This window comes from Lepisosteus platostomus, chromosome 13 (genome assembly GCF_059453375.1).
Source record: "Lepisosteus platostomus isolate fLepPlt1 chromosome 13, fLepPlt1.hap1, whole genome shotgun sequence".
Lineage (NCBI taxonomy): Eukaryota > Metazoa > Chordata > Actinopteri > Semionotiformes > Lepisosteidae > Lepisosteus > Lepisosteus platostomus.
In genome coordinates, this window is record NC_142623.1 from 30,520,147 (window position 1) to 30,541,221 (window position 21,075).

The 21,075-nt window shown below is 39.1% G+C and overlaps 1 long non-coding RNA gene across 2 annotated transcripts in view; it reads right to left on the bottom strand.

The window, feature by feature from the left end:
* LOC148650359 (uncharacterized) overlaps positions 1–21,075 on the bottom strand; it is a 74,479-nt gene that overhangs the window by 5,380 nt on the left and 48,024 nt on the right. Inside the window, exons 1-2 of one of the 2 annotated variants that reach the window (XR_015926093.1) lie at positions 17,569–18,057; positions 4,719–4,800 (exon numbers count right to left, since the gene is read on the bottom strand). This is a non-coding gene — a long non-coding RNA (uncharacterized LOC148650359). Of the gene's footprint in view, positions 1–4,718; positions 4,801–17,568; positions 18,058–21,075 lie in introns of those variants that run through there. The other variant, XR_015926092.1, reaches the window with a different exon arrangement.

Here is a 21,075-nt window from a genome sequence, read left to right on the forward strand (position 1 = left end):
CCATCAAGCAGCCTTTTTGAAGAATCCCAATTACCTACTCTTTACTACATGGTTGAGTAAGTTTGTTTTTTACTCTACTTCCAACAGACTGTTGTGCAAAGAAGTGTCTCCTGTTGTCAGTTCCAAACACAGTTGAATTTAGCATCCACAAAGTAGCTATTATTTGAGTGGACTTTGTCAGTTGCTGTCAGGACTCTGAGGAGCTGAACCAAAACTCCACAAAGTCTTCTATGTTCAAGTGCTAAAAAGAGCAGAGTTCTCTCTAGCTTTGCCATACATAACATGCTTTTTTATTCAGGTGCTGAAAGCTAATTCTCTCTGACAGGGAGGATAAGGTGATGAAGTATTTGCCTGTATAAATGAAACTCTGAATTAAATTTAGTTTTGAAATAGCTATATTGGAACAGATGTGAACGCACTTCAAGGGTTTGGATCCAGTGTCTAAAACCAAATTTTAATTGTAATGTTTCTGCATAAATATTAGTTCTTTTGGTTATGTTGCACTCTAATAAACTTCTTACTTAGGGGCCAGCGATTGCAGGGGAGGAAGGACAAAGCTTAAACTATTCCAGATCAATGTAAACTTTTACAGTAAAATAGTCGCAGATACTTTTCCATTTTTTTTTTCATTTTAAGAACTCTTGAGAAAAAAAAACTCAAGATATGCGGTCTCTTAAAAGATATAATTTTATCTCACCAGCAAGGTTTCTTATACATCATTTATCATAATTATATGCATATTTTGGCAAATTGCAAATGAAATGCAGCTGGAGAGACTGAAGCTGTAATGTTTGCCAACTTGTTTAGTTTTGTTTTTTTTTAAATGTATGAATCTTTTACAGAAATCAGATGTCCCTGTCTTCCTGTTGGAACAAATTAGTTATTTAAGGGGTCTCAGCACAGTAGACTGTGCTTTCTGGAGAAGATAAATTTAGTAAAAATAGGTGTCTGAGAGTGAAACACGAGAGTGCTTCAGAAGAGATGTTGTGTGTTACATCATTTACTGTGAGAGCAAGTTTCTGGAGTCGTAACTCACTTTCAGAGCCAGCTATTATGGTTTGTGTGAATGTTTGGGACTCCGGACCATTGAGAAGCTGCCCTTTGCTTTTCTGTCCTGGTTTGTTTTGCTTCTCTGCAAAAGCAGAAGAGGGAGAGGAGGGGGGAGTGGGGCCAGGAGCTCGAGGGAGACACACGGGCCGATCTGTTTTGATTCCAGCACCGCTATAAGGCATGCAGGTGCCCCACTAGCCTTGCACTGTGGTCGTGAGTCAGAGGCGGAGAGCCCACACTTCTCTTCTGCTTTCCTGATGAACATGTCAAGTGGCGCTGCAGAGACGACGTCTGGTGCGCAGCGCAGTCTGTTGCGTGATGTAGCGTCTTCCATGTGGTTTGAGGCCCTGGCGCCAAAGCTCAACATCGGTTTTCTATTCCCTGGCCTCTCCTTTTCACTTAGGGGATAAATCAATTCACATTTATTGCGTGAACCGAATTGCCACATAGATGGACAGAAATCTCTTAAATATGACATTAAAACTCAAAAGCAAAAAAAAAAGCTCTTTCTGTTATCTGTCAAAAATCTAAGCTAATTTTCAGGAAATTGCATTCTAAATGATTCCCATAACTGGTATTAAACATAGAACAGCTTGTTTCTTACATGCTCAAGTATCCTCAGATCTCCTTCAATTTGTGAGGGTAAAACCATCAGGTGTGTCCTTTCTTCTGCTTCACAGCTAAAAAATAACTTATTGATAACAAATTTCGGTACAGTTCTGGATTATCATTCCCCCTTGTTAATAATTTTTCAACACGCAATAGTTTTTTTTCATGATAAGACTGCATACAGTAAATTGCAATTTCAAAGCTTTGACTGTTTCAAAAAGTAAGAAAGCAGGACCATCCAAAGATAAATCTAATTCTGGTTCTCAAAGATTTAAGCATAGTAAATGGGCCATAGGCAGCTTTTTTTGGTCTCATTAGGGCTTATTAAAGGCTCATTTCCCTGCTGTTACAAACACCATAACTCTAAATGGTTAGAGTTAAAGCCCATTTCTTTGCTTAAAACACAAATATATCAAGCTGATGAAAGACCTGTATGTGGTTGTTGACTTTGATTTTCTATACACATAACAGATTAAGAAATCTCTTTAGGTTCTGTTCTCTCACAGTGTGAAGCTTTCAGAGCAAACAAATAATTCATGTGTCTCATAACAGACAGACAAAGAGAGACTATGCACTCAATGATCAGAATTAGAAGCCTTTCAGTGGTTCAGCCAGCCAGTGAGAAATGAAGCAAAGAGCTTATTAAAGTTTATTTATATTCATACCCATGGCAGATAGATTTCAGTGTATGACATTGCAAAAAGCTATGATTTGTATTCACATTTTATTTATTATTCATAACAAATTTGCCTTAGAATCACAACTAGCAATCTCGATTAGTTCATATTCTCAGAGACTTCTTCAAACTGTGGGGTACATCAGTCCTCAGCCACAATTCATTTCAGCTCAGTACAGCTTTCCTTTTTTTGCTGAGAAAACCCATACTATGCGGTCCCCCTTAAATCCCTCAATGGAACAATACCACAATTACCATAAGAGCTCTCTTAACACAAAACAAATAGTAAAGTGGTAAATGCACAGCATAAAAAGATAATTTTAGCCATGCTTCTGGAGTTACACTATTGAGAACAGAATCTGCGTCCTATCTACACACTTGTTTATCCTTGAGAATATCCTTGAGAACCACAATGGCTCATTCTCACCTCTTTGCTGTGCACAAACTACAGAAAGCCATGCAAATCCCACAGTTCAGTATGCACACTCCAGCTTCCAAAAATCATTCCCACTACACGCACAGAGAGAGCAGATATGATCTTATGTAGCATCTGAATTGAGTCTTGGGTCCAAATTAGCCCTGACTATGCTCAGCACTCAGAGATGGACCAGTGAGCATGAGGAATGCTGAAGCCGCAGAATGCTTTAGCATGTATCCACCCAACCAAATCATCTTCAGTTGTTCTTCAGTTGAAAAAAGTGCTTGGAATGAATATAGAAAAGTTTCCCGTTTCTTCACTGCTCAGAATAGTCTTTAAGAAGCCTGTTGCCTTCACCCACCCTTAAAACGACTTCAAGGATTTGTATCTTCATTGTTTACTTTGCCATTAACCTTCATGTGACTAAAGGAGAGAAGCAGGCTGGCTCTCCAGCAGGATTAAAAATATTAAAACCAGTGTTTGGTTTCCGTAAATGTTGAGGCTAGATGGGAGAAGCACATCTTCACATCCTCAAAAATCAGGTTTAAAGAGGAAGCTGTTCAGACAAAAGCAGGTTATGGACTAAGTCAGGTTGGGAAGGTTTGTACATCAGGGTTGGTCCAACCTCAGAAAATAGAGGGCTGTGGCAGGGGCTTCATGTGTGTAGGTCCTCCATGCAGTGCTACCAGATCAAGGGAAACCTGCTGCAGTTACTTTAAAAAAAACATGCAGAAGGTCTGGATCTATACTTTTCTGAGCTTAAACAATTGTAAAAGTGCCCTTGCATTTTTTAGAAAGATTTTTTTACAGTTCCACACAGGAACACAATCATGCATTAAAGAGCATTAAAGAGCAAGGCTTTCTTAAGTCACATGCATTGTGCAAGATGGGACAGGGTGTTACAGGGGAAGGGAATATTTTAAGGAGGGAGAAGAGGGTGCTGTCTGTTGTGCATAACCCATGGTATGGACACCCTTACACTGTCCCTGCTGTTTGTCTGTCTATCTGGAAAGCACCATCAGGCTAATGGAGAGGTGGTACCGTTAAGGAAGGAACCTGATGTCCTTGATTTCACCTGTGAAGTGATTTACAGTCTTCGGTCCTCAACAGCTCATCTGTTGTTGCTTCAGACTGGAACTGGCCTGACACTGAGTCACACTGTGTTCTTCTGGATGAATTCCCCGAGCAGCTGGTGCTGTAAAACCACATCCTTCCCATTGAAGTGTAGCACTGATCGCAGTCTGATATACCTGAGTCCTTTCATCTCCGGACACACCCGTGAAGATCAAGAAGCTCAGGTGCAGATGTTATTCCTGTACTCTACCTCCAGTGTTATAGTGCCTCTATGTGTTTTTGTGCCCTTACAAAAAGGGACCATGATATACCAAAGTGAGAGCACAGCAAAGTTTGGTATTAAATAATTAAAACATGGTTAGGCACAACATGTGCAGACAAAATAAATCCATGACTTTGAAAACACAGCAGCAAACTTTCAAAGAGGAGTTCGTTTCCATTCACTGTGAGCGATTGGCTAGCAGCACTGCTAAAATCAATCACTCTGGACTCATTTAAGTTCATTGCTGATTTAAATGCTGAGGTTGAGATTTGTGTGCCCCAGCGTGCTTTAACAAGGTGCACTTCCGATATAAAAAGCAGACGCCACCAGAAAGCTTAGAAAGCCCAGCTTTTCAAAAATAAATTTACAAAAATGTACGAGAGAAAAAAAAAAGACCGCCCTCTCACATTGAAACCCCAGTGTGACCACTACAGCACATAAAAAGCATCTTCAAAGCTTCCTGCAGTTTGGATTGAATACCATTCCAAAGTGAGGAATCCACACTTACCACACACAGGCTGGACTCTCTCAAACACCAAAACCTCAGGGTCTGCAGGACAACCAGTTCCAGAGTGAAACCATCTTCATTTAAAAAAACATCTGTTTGAATATGTTATATAATTTCTTACTCTGGATCTTGTCCTCTTTGCGGAATCCCAGAATAGAGTCTCTCAGGTGCAGGTCTCTTCTCCACGCTGGCTGATTAAAGGACTGAAATACAAACATCGATTTAATGTTGTCCTTTGCTCTGCAATAGCAAGCATATTTTTATAAGCAATACAAGGTTGTTTCTAAAGGTTTCAAATCAAGTATAAACTATTCTACTTCTTTTGAAGTATAAAATGGCATTTGTGTTTTTAAATTTTTCTTTAAAAAACAAATAATGCAGTACTTTCAGTACATTTATATCTTAATCCATCACTCCATAATACAAAACAAGCATTGAAGTTTAAACCCAGGCCATGTACAGGTATGCTTTAACAACCTGTATATCAATTTATGCACACACAACAGGGACTAGGCAGGGACGCTACAGTACGTATTACTGAAGAGGCTAAGTTCCCTTGGAAATCAACTGCTTCCAAAGTGTAAGCTCAAACAACCTTTTGTCGAAATTAGACATAGAATATCTTTGAGAACATATACTGTACGTACTTAGGAAAGACTGAAGCAGTCTTTGCATTGAAGGAGAACACCTGTTACTCTTTCAGGGGTTCGCAGTGCTGGGATTTCTCTGTTACTAGGCTTGTAGCCAAAATAACATTAACAAACATTTTTCTTGTGCTGTTATTTTTAAGTGTATATACTAAGACGTTTCCCCTGATTTTTATTATACCTGCCAAGGATTATGGGCCCTGACGTTAGTTAACAGATTCAGATGTGATCTTATTCACTGCATTTTTTTCCTTTCCATCCCTTTCAATTGAACTACCTCCTTCTCTTTTCTTGTCTTCTGTGTTCATACTTTATTAACTGGTTTTCTGATGACAAATTGTGTGTTTACCACTGGTATACCTTTTGTGTTTATACTGTCATTCCACTGAAATTACACAGCAGCTGCATAAACACTATTACAAGGGAAATTAAAAGTGTAACTGGAAAAATGGATTACCTAACCTTTTGGTTTGTGGTTACTCATTTAATTAAAAAATGGCACATTTAATTATATGTAACATGTGATATAGATGCTCTCCTAGTCAGTGTGTATGCTGCCTTGTGCCTGTTGTGCTTGCTGTAATAGTCTCTGGCTACCCTGCAGCCCTGAAATGAATGAAGTGATTAGAAAATGGATGGGTGGCTATTTAATAGTATTTCATTAGAAAACTGCAGGAACAAATGAAATAAGGTTTTTTCTTGCCGACAAGCAGGTCCTCTGCGATAGAAAGATGTACTTATGGCTCCTTTCAAAAGGTATAGATAGTTTGTTACTGATAACTCTGTGTGGAGCAGTGGGCCCCTGAGTCCAGTTCCCGACCTGGGGTCCTATCTGTGTGGAGATGATATGTTCTCCCCATGTTTACATGGTTTTCCTTCAGGTGCTCTGGTTTCCTCCCACAGTGCAAAGTCATAGGGTGGTTTAATTGCCTTCTTGGAAAATTGCCTCTGGTCCAAGTTTGTGTGTTTTTGTTATGGTCTGTGTGTCCGTGATGGACTGGTGTCCTGTACAGGGTGTTATTCCACCTTGTATCCCTTGCGAGCCAGGATTGGCTTCTGTTCCCCTGCCACCTCTATTGGATAAATCTGTTTAATTATATAAAAACTAACTCTGAAGTCTAGTTTTATGAGTTACTTAGAATTTTGTGCAATTAGAATGACATACTGATGTTTTTAAAGGTTGCATACTGTATATTACCATTTTTTATGAGTGCTTTAGCTCAAAAGTTCATGTTGCTTTTGTTGGTTTCAAAAGATAAAAAAACAAGCTTTTTATCTAATCTAGAACACATGCTTTAGTCTTTTACACACTGGCGTTATGAGTCATTATCAACAGTATTTTTGTATTATCATTAATAGTCCGATCTCCCCAGATTTTCACGCAATTGCTTATATGGCACAACAGGTCAATCAAAAGCTATTTTGAGAAGTTCTGAAAACTGCAACCATTCAGATTATCACACCAAAGTGTCTCTTGGAGTTTCTTTCTTATATAAAGTCAGACTCTTTTAGAAAATCCCACTAAGTCACTAAGGATGGGTTGTGTTAACCTTGAACCCAAGAATTACAAATAAGCCTTAGGGCTAATGGTAACTTCAGTATAACCAGCTGATCTTTGTTTGTTGCATATCTCATTAGGCTTGTAGAACTCCAAAAACCTTGGATGGAGTTGGAAGGAAAAGAATTATGAAGACAAATTACGTTTTTAATAAAATGTGAACTACAACTGAACTGCAGCTCTCACACTAATGTCACTGTGACTGTAGTCTTTCATGCAAATAGTCTCTGGCCACACTGCCAGAAACGGTGAAGAAAACAAAGCAGTGAGGTTAGAAATCTGAGTTGAACCAGTGAGAATAATTACATTGTCATTCCAAGCACAGCACAGTACAAATGTTGAACTGGGTAACAGAAATGTTGTTTCAATGTATATTAAAAAATTCTGATGTGTTGTTGAAATATTCTTTATAATTTAATCGCAACCAAAAATCTATAATGTATCACAATGCTGCTGTAATGTCCTGTAGTCATTTTGGGATTGCATAACATTCTGACGTCTTGTAAAACATCCTCAAGTAACGTGTTCTAAAAACGCATACATACGTCTTAAGTTCTTCTAATGTGGCTGTGGTGTATAAAATGTCCGAGTTAACCAAAGTGCACCGTTCCAATAACGGCAAAACCTTGGTACAACTTTTTTTTTAAATAGCCTAACCGCAGCTTTCGATAGACACTTGGAGACGATGTTACAATGTTTTTTTGTAGTTGAGACACTCGCAGCACACTGTCATCTCCGCCGGAGGTACAAAACAGATTACAGGGACTGCTGGTCGTGACTGGCGTTCCGCTTCTGAATGGGAATCGTTTTTTTTTATCAGGTTGAAGATGTCTTCACATGCACAGACTGCTGTTCTGGCTGTAATGAAAACTGCAGCGCAGTCTCTGTTTTTGCTATCACGACAGCGCCTGTCTGCGTATGCTTTTAATTATGAACACTTCAGGGCTGATATATCATATTTAATTAAGGCAATATAATTCTGCAAAACCCCAAAAACCATCGGTTTTCCACACGTCGCAAGTAATCGCACGGAAACCCGAGACCTCCAGACCCTGGATTCGCTATCACGTTATGAGCGCTGCCGTGATGTGCTTCGCCACTAGACCTCCTAGCTTGCCTCACTAATAATCTGTTTAGTGGAAGGGACGGTTGATGAGGCAAATCAGTCCCACCAGAATTTGTTTTTGCCTTCTAATTTAGGCCACTAGGAAAACGGATTTAATCTGCCTCTTTTTATTTTTTGTCAAAATGTAACAAAAATACATAAAACCTGGCAACAGACGTAAGTGCGTCGTTCTGTCAGGATACTGTTACATTAACAAGCAACAGTAACATTTCCAATAAAAGTAATATATGGCTGCTTGCATAGAGTTGCTAAAGCCAAAAGTAGTGCTCATTTAAAATGTATCTTTCAAAGTTAAGATGGTTTATACAGTGTGGATGAAAAGCCATTAACATCCCCCAATTAGGTGCACAGCAGCCAACTCAAATTCAAGCACACAGCCTCGTGATATTGATTAGTTCTGCTCTGTCAGCTCAACTGCCCATCTATATTTCTCATCTGGAGCAAAGCAAGCTGGGCATCTGATTTCCATTTTCAACTGCCCCTCCATTGGTGGTTGACAGTAATGGGAATCATTTTTTATTGTACCAGCTCAGACGTTAGCAGTTATGTGATCTGGCGTTGCCCTGAGCCCAATCCCTATATCGGAGTCTTGGTTGCCTTCATAACATCATAATTCCACCTTTATGCAAACCTGCTTCAATCCCCCTTTTCTGTGTAGAATGCAAGCTAGCCTGATCCTCCAGAATAGAGCTTAGCACTGCAGAGGAAGACAGAAGTCCCTGCACATTTCAGAAAATGTTTGAGATGAATTGTAACTTGTTATGAAAAAGGCCAACTTCTAAAGAACACACAGAAAGACACACACAAGGTGCATCCTCCACAGTGCTCTGAATTCAAGAGTGTTTTCAGAACAGTTTTATAGACTAAGTACTGCTCAGGGCACACACTAATGTTCTTATGAATGGATGTTGAGGAATGATCACTGCACATCCATTAGAAACTATACAAAAATTTCCAACACATGGCACAATGGCTGTTTTTTACAAGGCTATCTCCGCCTTTCAGACATTCCTGAATTGCCACCTACATCCAATGTCTGTCTCCTCTACATTTAGAATGCACGCCAGGTTCTACAGTACATCAAAACCGTGTTTGTGTATTTGGGAAAGCCTACTGTACGTCCATGTACTGATCCCAATCTGATATACAGTAAGCAGATAGGATTGCACATAAATGACATTCAGTCTGTCTTGATTTGTCCACCTGCATGAATCTCTTCAGTCTCTTCAAGAGTTTTGTCCTGAAGGAACTAGTGATTCAACTATGCCTGTCCGTAGCTCTTTATTTCAAGATGCTGAGTCTTAAACTAATCTTTTCTTATGTGACATTATGATCCTTTGGTGGGGATGTTTCGCAAGTGTTTCAGATATACTTCCTTCTGACTGATCCGATCTGGCTGCTGCTCAGACTCCTGATCTAACTTGGCAGTTCTGGCTGGATCATACCCTGACAAAGGATTATCCCAGGGTTAATCCCAACATGTGGCTACCTGCTTCCTTTTGGAGTACAACCCTGGCAGAAATAGCAGGTCAGGTGAGACACTAAACTTTGACGATTCAGTGAGTCAGATGCTAGTTCACGGAGCCCGAAGATATCAAGCCCACTCACCACTTTGGAGTCTGTATTCTGCTTCTTTTCTAGTAGTCCTCTCCATCCATATAATTTATACCAATCATTCAGATGCAGAATTCTTACATAGCTGGGGTAATGTCCAAATGCTGTAATTTGAACTTGCCACACCAAATCACCAGACAAACTGCAGGTATTTTAGGTAAATTGTTTTTATTATTTTTAACGCAGTAATTGCAGGCTTAACGTTCTTAATTGGTACCCCCAGACTCCGAGATAAACAAGGCTGAAAAATATAACCAATAATTATGGTAGCAGAGCTCTAGATGTGGTATTTCTGAAGAAATTGCCAACTACATTTTCATGTTCCTGTTTCAAGTTACTGGCTACAACTTAGCATAAATGCACTGGATCATGCATCACAGTGCAGGCCTTAGGGGAAGGCCATATTTAAGTCTTGGTGTGTTTGGCAAAATGCAGTGAACAAGCAATTGGCTCTTTTCTTATTTCTTTTGACTGCAGTGCTGATTTTATTTCTGCATGCACAGTGTGACGATTGGGAACAAAACTGTGGACTGCAGTTTTATTCATATTCCCATATGATCAGACGGACATGGTAATATAACAAAGGTTACAAATGACAGGAGACCTTTTAGTGTAGCTGGTTAGCTACTAGCTAATTGATCAGAGAATCTCAACCAGCTGTTTCTTGAAGGGAGAAAGGTTATTAGTGACAACGACTTGGCTGGGTAACGTTTCCCTGACTTACATAACTCTTTCAAGAAAAAAAATCCCCCCCCCCCCCATCTGCAGTTTTAAATGCAGTTCCCCCACTTGTGTCACCATGATTGTGTTTGTTTATTCTGAAGAGGTCTACTAGGGTGCCTTAGTTGACTTTGGGTTTGAAGATTCTGTTACCTTGATTTAGATCTCCTCATTGTCATCTCTTTCTAACACTAGAGAGGCTCAGTTCTTTAAATCCTAAAATGGTCACTTCTGTGTGGATTGATTCCAAAGCAGCCATATCTTTTTGTAACAGGGTGACCAAAATTGTGCCCAGGCTTCTTAATGTAGTTTTGTTTGTGTTTGTAATATAATACAAATATGTTGTACTTCAGAGAGTATTTAACTACAATGAATATATCACGCATGCACAATAATTTCAGGCATGTCATGTTATGTGTTATTCAAACTGTACATGTAATAATGAAAGTATTATATAGCATATATATATAATTGGATAGTATATATATCCATATATTTGCACTGTACTGCTGTATTTTTGTAAATGGCAACCAAAATAAAGCATTAATAATTAATACTCAAAACATTTTCTACAGTCTTTCACTTTTTATGTTATGAGATTTTGTGCAATTACATTCTACAGAGAGCATGTTCAATCTTGAGGACTCTTGAATTCATGATATTATATTATTAATTTATGTTCTGATAAAATCTTGTGAAAGAATTGCAAAAAAAAAGGTCCTTGGATTTTAAACACATGAATATGCTTCAATGTGGAAAATTTTTCAAATTTAGTTTTTAAAAAGGTTGCCAATATTAGAGCAGTTTAAACCGAATTTGAGCTATTTAGGAATATTTTGTCATAACTCTTGAAAGAAACTCAGAGCACAGGAAACTGACAGTAAAAAAAGTTTGGGGTTCAGGAGTACACTAAGGACAGAGTATGCATAACACCCAAATTTCGGGACAAATTAAGGCAACTTTTAAAGAATATACAACAGATTAACTTGTCCTTTTACACAAACTGTATCCCTTTGTTTGTAAGAATGTTCTCAATTTATCTCTCGTTGACATTTATCCCTAAGCCTTCACTTTAAACCAACATCCAGAGATCAGAAAAAAGTCCTGTGAGTGATTAAATAACTCACTCTGATATTTGCTCTGGTTTACAGTTCAAATTGCACATAAGGTTTCAACAACACAGCTTAATGCAATATTGCAGTCGTTACCAAGTATTCAAACTTAATCTGACAGCATCTCTTTCATATTCCTAAATCATCTTTGCCTGCGGGAAAATATAAACTTCACAATCTAATCTGCCCAATTGTGGAGTTTTTTAAACTTAACAATCAAAGTGACATAACAATCAAAGTGAAGCTATTGACAGAGTAAAATGTGTATCACAATGTTTGCGTTTCAGGGCTATTTAAGATAACTTTATTGGCCATATACAATTTCTTGCATTAGGAATTCATCTTTTTTCACATACCCCAGCTTGCTCTCCATGAGACACGCAGACAGGGAGAGAAGCGTGGGGTCAGAACACAGGGTCAGCCATTTATACAGCACCCCTGGAGCAGTTGGGGTTAAGGGGCTTGTACAGGGGCCCAACAGAGTAGGATTCCCCTGCCAGCCATGGGATTTAAACCAGCAACCTTCCAGCCACAGAAGCAGATCCTTAGCCACAGTGCCACAACTCCACACATTTTTAGCAGGAACCAGATTATTACTAACCTACCACTGATCTTACTGTCCTTGGACTTTTTGTAATGAAAACTTCAGCATGTGTGTTCTCTTATTTGTGACACTTAAACAAGTTTATGTTGCACTTGACATTCTAATTGCAAGTAGGATTACTAAAATGTCATTTTAGTTGTCATAGTCACGTTATTGTTATAGAGATAGCATCATTAATGTCTGAATGAGGGAGATTAATGTGTGTGTGTGTCTGATCTAAAATAGCTAAATAGGGTTTAACTGTGAAGATGAAAATGGTTTAAAAGATTTTCACATACAGTATGTCTATTTACTCCCTGCATATGAAAACTGATTTATTTTTTTTACTTTTGTCTGCTTCTCTCTTAAATAAGAAACTAGTCAAAGCAGATCTAGACCGGTTTCACTCAATTCTATCTCAACAGTACAGTGTGACCATACCTTGAATACTTAGAATGACTTAAAATAACAACAGGAGCCCAGTTAAGATTTGGCTAAACCACACTGCTGAGACACATCCACACATCCATATGGAACTGGTATGTTCAATGTTTCATTTGCTTGCTTGTATAAAGTTACCAAAAACATCAAATAATGACTTTATGTGATATAAGAGCAACCTATCACATAAAGCCATTATGTGGTATAGCTCAGAGCAACCCAAAATACATTTCTCTTAATACAGAAGCATTCTGTGCACAATGTTACACTATGGTATAATACTACCTTGATTTATGCAGCATTTCACATCAACAACAATATTTGTGTTGAAACATATCCACATAGTGGTGTCTAAGCATTGCCATGAGAACAAGACCAACATGGGCACATATTCATTTATAGCTTCCAAAATGCAATATGTAGAGCACAGAAAGGACATGTAGGACTAACATTCACTTTTCTTAATTTTTCTTTGCCGTTTTTGTTTGCATTAAACGTCTGTCACCCATAAGGTAGCCATGTGAGAATTTGATATGCAATTAAGCACAATCTGTATAAACACTTTATCTGATACAGGGTCACAGAGGAGCCAGTGCCTATCTCTGGAAGCAACAGGCTCAGGGCAAGGTACACCCCGGATGGGACGTCAGTCTTTTGCAGGGCAGACTGACACAAACACACATGCACTCACACCACGGCCAATTTTCCCAGTAGCCAATTAACCAACCAGTATGTCTTTGGACTGTGGGAGGAAATCAGAACCCCAGAGAAACTCTCATGAACACAGGGAGAACATACAAACTCCACACAACTAGCAGCCCAGGTCCAGAATACAACCCAGAGTTCCAGCGCTGTGAGGCTCGAATGCTAACCATTGGCCCAGCCCCTCTTCCACTCCTTGTATTCTAAATAGAATTAAAGCTGTCCTTATTTTAAGCCCATTTAATTATTTATTTACTTTCTTTTTTTTCTCAAATTGGCTCCCTGTAGGACCTAGTAATTATATCGTACTGGCAGCCGGAGAGTTCTGAAGTGACCTTTCCCAGTATTCCAGTATTCCAGTATTCCAGAGGCCCTGTCTAAAGCTACTCCTGCAGCTCCTGTGCCAACAAGCTGAAGAACCTTGGCACCAAGCCAGTGTTTTGTTTGGCCCATTGCAGTGAGCTCTTAGCCTGGCAGGACACCCTCATTTTTGAAAGTACTGGCAAATGGCTTGTGGGCTGTCACACAGAAGGGTAATGATTTAGGACCCAAATTAGAGTTTACACTATGCTCCATTTGTTCCACCATGTTTGTAGATCATTTGCAAACTGTCACTTCTACTTCAGGGGCTGCGTCGATTAATGGTCCTGCTTCATAAATGTAACCATAAATTATCTCATTTAAATGAGCATGGTATCCCGTGTGTCATCAGCTTATGCCTTCCTGAGAGGTGACTGCACAACTGAGTGTGGTACTGGGTCAGACACGCATGGTGTTGGTTACGAGTTAAGTACGCTGTGTCTCATTCTCGGAATGTCTCGGCCCAAACAAAGCTAACATTCTCACTCCTCTGCCTTTGCCTTTTAGAAACCATATGGTAAGACGCTACAGTCTGAAAGCTGCCTTTCTAAAAAAAACAACACAAAGATACATTTTTGAGTTTTAGTAACTGTATTCTTTCCAATGGCTTTACAAGGCTGTATCTGCAAAATGTATAAGAATTACAGCCGTGGGACTCTTTAAAGCATTGTTTTAGAGCTTCTTATTGAGATGACAAACCATTTTCAAGATCAACCTCAAAGGGTCTCAAAGGGTTTTGGCAAACCAGATCACCTGTATTGTTCAACACCTCAAAAACTCAGTTTGTGGTCACAACTGAAATTGTATAAATGTTGCAGCAGTCATTGGTTACTATTATAATTTATTATTATGATCTTTATTTTCCCAAGTAAGGTAATTAAGAACAATTCTCATTTTCAATAATGACCTAGTCCCAGTCCTTCACAAAAAGTGAATCTTACTCCTTTTATATTTTCTTCACAGAAGTTGTGGATGTTTGTTATGTTCTTCAAAGGAATGGCTTGCGGAGGTCCTTGAGCCAAAACGATACTAGCAATCAGACAAGCATGATAATCCTGCTAGTTTTCTCTAATTTATAGCTTTATGTGGTCTTATGTGATTTGTAGTTATATAAAAAGAAGAAAGCATATAATTGCTTCAGGTTGTCTGTGCTAATGCTACAGAGTGGAATCACTGAAGGGCAGATTGCATTTTCATTAAACCACATCGTCTTCATGGATTTTGTGAAATTCATTTCTAAAAAAAATGTTTTCCTGCTTGTACTCTTGCTTAAAGCTTAGAAAGAAAATTTAATGCGAACACCTATGCACATTTTCAAGACTGTAAAAGCCAACAGCTGCAGAGTAATGCAACTTTAATGTCTGAAGCATTTCTATAGTGCTCCAGACAGAGGGAACCCACTTCATTCACCACTAAAGCTTGGCAATCCACTTGGGAGACACACAGCAGCCATTGTGCACCAGCAGCCCCACCTGGGACATACACAGCAGCCATTTTGCACCAGCAGCCCCACCTGGGCGACACACAGCACTCATTCTGTGCCAGCAGTCCCACTGCACAGCTGATTAGGTGGAAGAGTGAGAACTTGCTTCACCACTTGAATGGGGAATGCCAGATTATAAAAGCCCAAAATGGAAATTCATGAGGACACCCCTACACTTACAACAATGCCATGGGTTCAAGTACTATCACAAGAAAACAGTAGTTGATTATCCTGATAAAGATGTAAATACATGTCCTTATCACCATTCGATGCCATTAGTGCTCACCAAATGAACAAGTACTGCAGACTACCATTTGCAGTCAACCAATATAAAAGTGTGTTTAGTTGTTCTTCATGTAAACCATTGTTCTATTTGAGACAACGAAATTGAAGAAACTCTCACAACGATCATCTTTTTTTTAATCAGGGAGGTCATTACTAGCAATTCCTAGAACAGGCAAAGAGCTATTTGCAATGAAGCAGAAATGTAACAAAAAAAACCCAGCTAGAAATAACACACAGAAGGGATAAAGATCAATTGCAGATTTCTCTATTTTATAATTCTGAATTGTACTAATTTCTTGGCATCAATAAAATGGTAACTTCTTAATACATTTTACCATAACTTCTGTAATACGTATATGTATATGTAATGGCATTTGAAGATTCCTTCTTTTTTAAAGCAGTACAATGTAGGTGGCATGCAAGTAATGGATATGTTAACAGAGTCACATACTGTTCATGTTAAACAGTTCCATTTTCTCCTCAAGGATATGAATAAATTTCCAAATAAAAGCTAAAACGTTGCCTTTAATGAAAAAATATGGAGTTATATGTGAACAAATGAAAGCACTAGAATTTTTACATTTAAAAAACAACTGAATAATCACCACATCTCCTAAACAACCCTAAATCATCTGTTTTGGGATAAGGTGATTAAAAATGTACCCATTATGGTTCCCGTAAACGATTTCACCTTCCTATGGTTAATATGTACAACAATCTGGCCTTCAGACATTTCTACTGAAGGACTGAGGTTTAAGGCTTAAGAACTTCTGGACATTAAGTACTTCCAATTGCTTAAGAAGTATGTGCCCTAGAAGCAAAATCCCACTGGATTTCTTCGGTTGAAAACATGCTGTCTGAGCGGGGGACACTTTCTGTCAAACAGTTAACATGCACTAATCTTGTGCTGCTCATGTGGTACAAACTATGTACAATATGTAGTACATGGACCCATTACAGGAGACTGAATGAGATGTAATTGTAACCCTGGAAGGAAAACTAGCGATTACAACAATTCCTAGCAATTCCTTCGTCCACAGAGTTACAGTGCCATTAGATACCGGCATGGACACCACACACCCCACACGCCCCCTAAATGAAAGAGGCTGTCAAAGTAAGCACTGTGACCACCGATGTGGACTCCATTTGCATCACGCTGGTTCACTTCATTGAAAAAACAAGGATAGAAAGTACGTGTTTATGTGTAGCGCTCATTGTTGTGTGTGGAGTCTGCTTTTCATGACAGGGCTGAAGCTTGCAAAAAAAAAATCCAAAACATTACATCCTCCCCAGCTGAAGCCTCTCAGTGTTGTCTGTACAAAAACAAACTAGACTGAAATCACTTTAAATTCCAAGAATATGGGGATTGGGAGCCCCCAGAGAGTAACATGCCCGAGCAGGGTATTGTAAATGAAACTCAGGGAGAGTAACCCTGAGCTTTTATATGGAAGAGCACATGCCTACTGCACAGTTTAGCTGGAGGACAGAAAGGGAGCTGGAAAAGCCATACCGCTGTGCAGTACTAGTGAAGCACCTGGAAGAGGTTACCCACAAACCTGCAGACATGCATGCCAATAGTCTTACATACACCTAGTAAAAATAGTTTTCAGATATTTCACCATGCTTTTTCTCTCCCTGTAGCACTCTGCACCTCTCTTTTTTACCACATTCAAGATCTGAAGGAGTCTTTTTTTACAAATGTATTTTATGTGAGTGAGGATTGTGCCTTATTTAAATGTTTCAGAGAGTTTTCTATGAGGCATTGGGTCATCACACACACCACAAAGCCTTCAGAAATGTGACATGAAGTGCATATTGTGACAGGAACTGAGAGCCGGCCTGATAGGATCCCTTGGCAGGAAGCTGGTGTGAATCAAATCCAAAAGAGGCCTGTTGATCCCGAGAGCTTTAAAAATATAACGTAAGCAGGAGATACCCAGCATTTGTGGCATGCCATGTGGGTTCAGAATGGATGGACAAATTCATCTTCTGTGCTTTCTCTTTGATTTAATTTCATGGGCCTCAACCCTGTGTCCCTACAGTTAATTAAAAAGCAGCACAACTTGTACCTCTTTAGTGGCTCAGAGATAACAAGGCTTCGCAAGCATCTGCCGCCAGCCTGCCGGGAAGAATTTGTCAAATCCTTGCCCTGAGTTAAAGAGCAGTTTTTGTGTCTCAGGACTAATCCTCAGCGGTGCACGTTACTTAGAGTGACCTGCCGTATCGTTATTGTAACACAATAACTGGGACTCACCCCAGCACCAATACTGAGTTCCCCTTTTTCCTGTGCCCACTCCAATATGAGCTCATTCAAGGAAATTATCGGAGTGAGAAACTGACCTGAAACAGCCTCCAGCGTCTTCAGCTTGAGGTGCTCTCTTGAGGTTTTCCAGTCACTCCTTTGGATGGTATTGAGAAAAATCAACATGTTAAAAAATGGAAATTGCAGGCATTTCTGAAAGATTGTGATTGCAGTCCACATTCATGTATGTTTACTGTAATTCTTTTATTTTATATACTTCGAAGGGATTTAAAAAGTCCCTCACTGATATTTTGATTGAAGGGAAAAAAAACAAGGTAATGCCATTAGTACCGAAGGTTAAAACAGTCACATTTTATATCAAATTGTTCAAAGGCTGCAGCAGACATTGGACAAAGGTAAAAGGTCAAACTCCAGACAAGCCAATCAAAGTATTGTTACAGGTCTCTGGTTCAAGTAATATGATTCCGGACTACTGAAGAAAATGGGATTTGTGAAGCCTGATCCTGAGTGCAGATGGCAAAATGCAATACTGCAGTACAATTTTTTTTGCCTGTTTAGAAATAGAGCAACATTTACCAACTATAGTTTAAATGTCCTGAACAGTTCGCATACCCTGTATAGCAATTCAACAGTTCATTGCTTACCAGATTCCAGCTGAGATATTGATCTCCAAGGTAAGAAAAAGTCAAAATGTTAATTAAAAATTATTTGGGATGTTATCTCTCCAAAGCACACTTAATTCGTTCATCCACCAAATTATTGGATTTACTGTCACTCAAGAGTACACCCAGTCCACATCTGTTTCCCAATACTTTTACTTACATGAAGCAGTGAATGGCAGAATTGCCCATCCATTTACATTGGCATCAGTGGTGGTACCTATTGTGGATCAGCCAATACCTGAAGATGGTGGAACGTTGACAGACTTTAACCAACAGAATAACTAAGTGAAATAAAGGAGCTCACGTTTTTGCAGCAAAATGACCCCTGAAGGGGTCACGCCTATATGGGTTCTTTACAGCAAAAAACACAAGAGGGATGGAAGAACACTTTTTTTTTTAATGGAGTATCATATAGCAAGAGCTACCTCATAAATTCACCAAAACTTTTTACCGTTTTTGTAACTAGAAGGAAAGGAGCGGGAAATCTTCTGGTCCACTTCGGGTAAATCATTAAATGCTCCTCTGGAATTCTCTCCCACTAGAACCCAGCAACCTGGACTTTTCTTGAAAGATCCAGCAAAGATCTGCAAAGTAGTGTGGGTGCAGAACCCAGCTTTCACATTTTTTACATTAATTTTCAACCAACAGGCAACACTCCAAACAAAAAACAACACATAAAGACATAAAATGCGGATCTGATCCTAATAAAGGGAGGAGAATTAAATCCCCAGAAAATGAGAAAGAGCATATGACCACATTGTCAAGGTTTTTGAACAAACAAAATGTAACTTCACAGTATTTCTTTCCCTGGAGCCATTTTTTGTGAACGTGCAATTTAAGGATATCACAGTCTCCACCCGACCTCAGAAAATAGAGTTTTCTGTTCTAAAACCGATTTTTTTTGTCTGCAATTAAACACATAAACAAAAGACATCATGCCTGAAGAATGACAGCAGCTTGGGGAATTGTCATTGAGAAGGAGCAGACAAAGGCTCAGCAGCATATTCAGAACTGCAAGAACATTAGTCACGTACACCCAAAAGCAAAGTAGCACAGGACACTCCCAAAACACTTGTTGGTAGGCAAAGACTACACCCTTATTTCATCTGTGACTAAGAAAGTTGTAACTGAGAAATTAGTGTGGTTCTACATACATTCTCTCTGCAAATTTGAAACAGTGTTTTTAGAGGAAGATAAAATATTGTCCCAGACTACATCCCAGTCAGAACTACCAACCAGGCTGCTAATTCTCTATCCCATAGAAAGATAACTAGGGGTGGACTTATTCTACAGTAATGTAGAGAGCAGATCAAACCCCTGTATGAGCGTAAAATTGATTAGATCAGTCATCTGGATAGAGGGTGAAAAGATGTTGCATTGCACCCAACAAAAACAAAGACTGAGGCAGAGCACGAAATACACATAATAGGTGTTATGCACACAACGTTAATTCTACTGGTGCATGCAACAGTAATTCCTCTGTTTCCAGGCAACCACCCACTCAGATTGTTACTCCACCGGTTACCATAGTAACAAGATCGGGATGGAGATCAATACCACCTGAAAGTAATTAATCTATTAATTTCGTTGTTCACCAGCAGATATTTAAGTCTCGTGAAGATGGTACCCCTCACTCTGCCATAGAGTCCCGCCCTTTTTTTTTTCCCTGGGTTTTCACTCCTTGTTTCGTTCTTCAGATCTCGATTTCTTAATTGTCCCTTATTGCTGATTGCTTCTTTATTCTGACCCAGCTTGCTTGAGTACCATTTGTGGACTGTCTTGGATTGCTCTTAGATGCTCACTTTTGTCTGCCCAAACACTGCTTCCTCATCTTCTTGCCCAGCAGCTGAATTCAGATCCCTGTCTCAAGACCATTGCGTCTCTACTGGAGAGTGCAACGACAGTACAATAGGAAATCGTAGGGATTAAGTAGGCCTCCCTCAGATCCTAAAACAAGTTGCTATCACTATAAATTTTAGTAAAAGTATTATCATTTTTTGAACTCATTTTTATTATGAATTGTACTATTAGAGCCATGCCAATAAAAGATTTCCCCCAGCCCTTAAAATCTCCCATGCCTACATCATCAGCATCTCCACCTCTACCAGGTGGGGCTGCACATTGGTGGTGGTGGAGGGGAGTCCCCATTACCTGTAAAGCGCTTTGAGTGGAGTGTCCAGAAAATCGCTATATAAGTGTAAGCAATTATTATTATTATTATTATTATTATTATTATTATTATTATTATTATTATTATTATTATTATTATTAAAGAACCTCTTCAGTGAGTCAGACAGCTTAGCTTATCTTGCAATAAGGATATGATTATGTTAGCAGTAACATCCCAAGCATCCACTGACCCTGACCTCCCAGCCTTAGTACCATTGGTCCAAGAAATAGACACCTCCATGCACAGGGCAGGATAGGAAATGATTCAATTATGTCAGGTCAGGGGATAATAACATCTTTTTAACTGTGCTGAGACCAGTCTGCTAAATTCTGTTCTGATAGTATAAGATTCAAGTTATTTACCTAGGAAAATCATTAAGTAACACCAAGGAATGCTTAGAACTGTGGAGAAAGAAAAAGACAAACTGTTTCCAAAACATAAACTTGACACACGATCACTCTAAAAATACATGGAAAAAAGATGCCGACTATGCTCCATGGGCAAACAGTGTATAGGGTATTAGGGACAAGTTTCACATTCTAGCATGTAGAAGGAGTCAAGTACACTGTGTGATGAAAATGTATACATCAAAAATATTGTCACAGGAAATGTCTTCATCTGTGACCTTCAAAATCCCTGTTCCTACTAGTTTCTAAAGTTTTGTAGACAAAAAGTAAATTTCATCAATTTCCCTTCGGGATTAATAAAGTATTATCTATCTATCTAAATACATGAACCCAATCCCCATTGTT